Raw genomic sequence first — 5,694 nt, 5'->3', positions numbered from 1 at the left:
ACAGCAGTCAGTCAAAGGCGGAGAATGGCAGCAAGAGGAGCATTGTATGGCTGTATTTTCAGGCCGAAAATGAGACAACAGCGACTTTTACCATTTGTAGAAAATCTTTAAAATACAGTGGCAATACAACTAATTTGTACAAACATATGAAAAATCACGGACCAGAAAATGCAGAGCTGCAGAAACGGAGAGAGGAGGAGAAAAATCCCCCTACCCCACCCCCTGGCGCCGACAGACCCGCGACTCAGAGGCAGGAGTCACTGCCAGAGGCATTTCAGTTTGGCCGAGAATATCCAGGTAGATAAGAGAGATGAAAGACATATTTTAGTCATCTTCAGCATTAGTTAATAATAATTAATAACTGGTCATTTGTTACTTTACAAGGAGAATTTGTTTTGCATTTTTAATATTTATTGTGAAGTAAAACGTTGTGACTTTGTTTATTTAAATAAAACAGAAGTAACACAAAGTTGTTTGGTGCAGAGGGGAGCAAGAGGTACCAGTCAGGGAAGACAATCTAAAGTTTTTCTTGTGTTAAGTCAAAGTCTTTAATTTATTTTAGAGTTTCTGTTTTGGGGTGCTTTTGTTTTGCAGTCTAGTATTGTGTAATCGGTTTAATGCACTGTTAATAGATGATTTTGAGCGGTTGGGAGATGTCAAAGCGCACGACTCTCTGTAATGTATTTACTTTAGTATATATATATATATACACTAGGGCTGAAACAATTACTCGACATTATCGACAACGTCAACGATAAAAATAAAATTGTCGGCAAATGTTTTTGAGTAACGTTAGTGGTTTGATCTCGTATCTGCCTAATTTGAAAGCCTGCAATAATGCAGTTTGACCAGTGTGGCGCTGTAGCGCAAGATTGTAATACACTCTCCTGATTCAATTCAAAAGAAGAAGATAGCACTTCAGTTTGAGGTAGTGGTGGAAATTATGATTCTTTCTAGTGATTCGTTCATTTTCAGTTCGTTCACCAAAATGATTCGTTCAGAATCGTTCACTGATTCGTTCAGTGACCATTTCTTCGTATTACACAAAATAAGCCAGCAGATGGCAAAAAAAGTGTATTATGTTGTTATGTCTTAAGTCAACGAACGTATTCAGTTGTTGCAAAAACTGATCTGGCTTTATTAAAATGTGTGTATAATCGCATTCAATATATAAAGTCTAATTAAGTTGTTCAGATGAACAAAGCACAAGGTTTTCTTGCCTAAATAGCATTTTAATTGTTTGGTCAGACAGTTTGTATATTATATATTCACATTCATCAATCGTGGATTAAACGTGGAGTTGCTAAATATCAAAACAAGCGTATGTGCACAGTACAGTACCTATAACTGCGCTTTGCATTTTTGCGAGATTGACATGCTAAATGGCAGACTGACCCGGTTTACTATCATTCATTTCGTTCACGAACGAGATAAGCTATGTACCAGTTCATTTCATTCACGAACGACATGTATCCGTTCATTCAGCTCGTTCACGAATGACATGTGTGCCAGTTCAGTCATTTCATTCACGAACGAGATTTACTAAATCATTCAACTCGTGCACGAACGACATGTGCTTTGCCGATTGAGAAACGTGATTGGTAAACGGTTTGCCAGAATATACCCTGACCATCAGGTCAGTAATTTCATTCACGAACGAGATGTATCATTCAAGTCGTGCACGAACGACATGTGTGCCAGTTCAGTCATTTCATTCACGAACGATATGTATCAGCTCATTCAACTCATTCACGAACGACATGGGTACCAGTTCAGTCATTTCGTTCACGAACGATAAGATCTCTAGATCTAGTTCAGACTCATATGAAACGCGTTCATTGAAGGGCGTATTCGTTCACTACATTCAACAAATCAAATACTCTGTCACATCTCATACTCGAAGGCTATTGGCTCGAGGTTGAGTAATTCTTTGACAGGATGAAACAGTTGTTACCCGGTTCACTGAGCTGCGCATGCGCTGCTTATAGCGCCGCGCTGCTGTGGAGGGAGGAACTTCACTGAACGAGAAATATGAGTCAGTGGATTACGTGAACGAGAACGATTCGTTCACCTAAAAGATTCGTTCAAAAAGAACGATTCGTTCACGAACGACACATCACTAGTTTGAGGCAAACCGATCCGATCCGAACCGAACATTGGATGAATATGTAAATATATACTGCATAAACACAACAAAAAACTGACCGCGATGTAAAAGCAGCTCTTAAGAACACAGCGATGTGGATGTTTGCGCGAACTCTGAGGTTCTCCAGGCACTCCAGTAAAGAAAAGTCGAGTCACGTTTATTTATATAACAGTCCTTTATGCAATCGATAGCTTTTCAACATTAAACATGAAAATACAGAGTCAGTGTCTCTAGAATTATAACTTGATTTCCTGTTATAAAGCAGCTCTCCAGTGTGGAGCTAGCTAATAATAAAATCATTTTATAAGTGGGGGAAATATATCATTAAAGTTTTAGTTCTGCGCTAAATCAAAACAAACTGTTTTGATTACCATAACCCAATAAAGGTATTTTAAGAGAGATTTTATTTATTAATCAAATGTTTATCCAAAAATAAAACGTCCTATCTCTTTCCTTTACTTTATATTATACATATGGCTTACAATAAGATATGTTAAGAGACAGAATGATTCGTCATTCAGCTACTTCCTCATATAACTAATCAAATGGTAAATAGGAGTTTCTCTCTTATCTCATTTTGTGTGCCAAATATATTTGTATGAATTAATTGTATTAGTAATACATAATGACTTTCAAAAGTGGAAGTAATTACCTTTATTTGTTATAATATGTATATTTTAACTAATTGCAAAAGATAAATAATCAATAAATGTCTAACCATGAGATGTCGACTGAGTTTGGAGAGCCCTGGCTTAGCACAGTGAAAGTATTTGAAGCTTTGTTTATGAACATGGTGGTGTGGTCATACAATGACTTTAAACCGGACACTACTCTGAGCTGTTCACATTATACAAATGCTCCAGATATGTAATCAGGTTCTCCTTTTAGGAATGGTAAACATGACACTATATATCACTCACACAAATAAATCATTTAATATTTTGATCATTGAATTGGATTTTGCTGTTCAAATTTTTTTTTGCACTTCATGTGTTTACAGATTTGTGCAGAATTTGAGACATACAGAATTACCATAGGCCCATTAGAATCAACAATCTTTGCACAACTTGATCCGGACTGCAAAACTTACGAAGATGTTTGCATACTGAAGAAGAGTCCTTGGACAAATAATGAAACCCTCTTGGTGCCCACTACACAGGTAAGAACAACTGCACTCAACACAACCTTGTATTAAAACATTATTCTCTCACTGGCCACTGGAAATTGACAAAAAAAATATAATAAGATAAAATAATAAGATAAGGTTTATTAATACAATAAATAGAAAATATGTGGTATTACTATAAACTGATAGATTTATTTTAATGCAAGGCAGGGGTGTCCAGACCTGATCTAAGAAAGCCAGTGTTCTGTGGAGTTCAGCTCTAACACACCTGCCTGGAACTTCAGGTAAGACTTTTTTTGTTTTAAAATTCCCAAGAACCTTGATTAGCTGGTTCAGGTGTGTTTAAATGGCTAGATCACCCAAAAATAAACATGTCATTACTCACCCTCATGTCGTTTCAAACCCGTAAGACCATCATTCATCTTCAGAGCACAAATTATAATATTTTTTAGGGATGCCCTGATTATGATCTTTCATGGCCGATACCGCAAACTGGACAATTTTTTTTTTATCTTTAAGCAACAAACAAGAAGGAAGGACAGTCCACAGTCTACAGTCCAATATTGAGGAAAAGCTCAATAAAGCCCCTTTCACATTGTGATTCTGGCAAATACAGGTCCCGTAACGACACGTGACATCAGGGCGTGACGTGTAATGTACAAGTCGAAAACATTAGGCAGGTAATACTTAAACTGAATCTGGCGAACGATCTCGGTGTCACCGTGGAATGTGAGGAACTAACTGATCTCTGCTTCATACAGTTTGCACTTTTTTTTTCAGTGAACGTTGATCTTTCTTCAAAACAGCCACTAAAAGAGTCGCACGATAACGTGCGTCATCACTACGACACGGCATTAGATCTGGCTTTTGTTCACACAGCGCTCGTCCCGGGATTGAACCCAGCAATGTTACTAGGTCCCAGACCCGGGTTCAATGCTGGAATCAATCCCGGGACGTGTTTGCTTTCACACTGAAGTAATGTAGTCGGAGCATGCGGGCGCACTTCTGGAAAAATCGTCCGAAAAAAATTCCAAAGGCTGGCCGATTACCAATCGCATATTTTAAGCAAAAACCGTCCGGTTTCCGATTTATGGCCGGTCAATTGGTGCATCCCTAATATTTTTATGAAAATGCGAGAGATTTCTGAACCTCCATAAAGGCTGCAATGCAACTGAAATGTTCCCAGAGTCATAGTAAGGACATCAGTAAAACAGTCCATGTGGCATCAATGCTTCAGCCACACTTTTACAAAGGTACAAGAATACATTTTGTGCAAAGAAAACAAAAATAGCGACTTTATTCAACAATTCTTCTCCAAATCACATATGCCGCCATTATGGACAGTAACAAGAGGCATGAACATTGCTTTCCTCTGCGTGTAATCAAGGCTCAGCGCATGCGTGTTCTAGGTCAGCAGCACCATGCGCATGAATTATTTACGTGCTGTTGATAATGGTGGAAGATGCGATTTGGAGAAGAATTGTTGAATAAAGTCGCTGTTTTGGTTTTGTTTGCACAAAAAAGTATTATTGTAGCTTTGTAAAATTTTGGTTGAACCACTGATGTCACATGACTGTTTTACTAATGTCTTTACTATGTTTCTGGGTCTGGGAACATTCCAGTTCTGTTGCTTACCGTACAGGGTCCAGACGTGTGTACCATTTTCCACTGTACTGTTTGTTAGAATCCAATCTTGACTGCTTGCCTGTATTTCCCAAAAGAAGATGAATGACTGACTTTTTTTTTCATGTAATTTTAGAAAAAAAAAAAACAAAGTCTAAATTTTGTTGTTTTCATCTTCAGACTAATGAAATTGAAGTATCCAATGAAGACCCTAGCAGTATGGAGTATATGGTGAGTTTTTTTTTTTCAAGGTTAAATAAATGATTTGTTAAAGTTAATACACAAGAATTTGAGTTCTCCATGCTTTTAAATACTTCTAGGATTCAGAGGTTGCCAGCAATCAGGAGGTGATCCAGAAGACACCTGGGAATCTATTTGAAGCTGCATCATTGAAAACAGTCCAGCAGAAGTTGGAGTTTTAAAGGATACGGTTCTTCAGGACCTATAGCAGTTTACAGTCTGCAAAACCATGTTGCTGGGACTGATATATGGACTGAACTTGAGCTACCCTCCTGAACTGAGGTACACATTTGGAATACTGAAGAAGTTATTTCTGGAGCCAGTTCCTGTTCCTGGAATAAGGTTTGACTGGTTGCCCATGAATGCCAATTAGAATTTTATTTACTATTTTGTGTAATTTTGTAATGTGATTTAAACTGTATTTTACTTTGTGTAATTATTTATTGCCTGTTTAACAAATACACTTTGATCATTTGTGACATCTTGTCTTTTGTCTCATTACAAGACAAAACACACAAAAAATGCTTTGTTGAAGGGAGTAACTTTAAATAGAAAATAT

At 37.4% G+C, this 5,694-nt stretch overlaps 1 long non-coding RNA gene across 1 annotated transcript; it reads left to right on the top strand.

The window, feature by feature from the left end:
• The first annotated feature begins 630 nt into the window (after positions 1–630).
• LOC113108987 (uncharacterized) lies at positions 631–5,119 on the top strand. Its single transcript, XR_003292831.1, has 5 exons — positions 631–928; positions 2,130–2,168; positions 3,147–3,305; positions 3,479–3,556; positions 5,076–5,119. It is a non-coding gene; the product is annotated as an uncharacterized LOC113108987 (long non-coding RNA).
• The last annotated feature ends 575 nt before the right edge of the window (positions 5,120–5,694 follow it).

This window comes from Carassius auratus, chromosome 9, assembly GCF_003368295.1.
Source record: "Carassius auratus strain Wakin chromosome 9, ASM336829v1, whole genome shotgun sequence".
Taxonomy (NCBI): Eukaryota; Metazoa; Chordata; class Actinopteri; order Cypriniformes; family Cyprinidae; genus Carassius; species Carassius auratus.
Note: the sequence above shows the minus strand (reverse complement) of the source record. Positions and strands in the feature narration are given on the sequence as shown.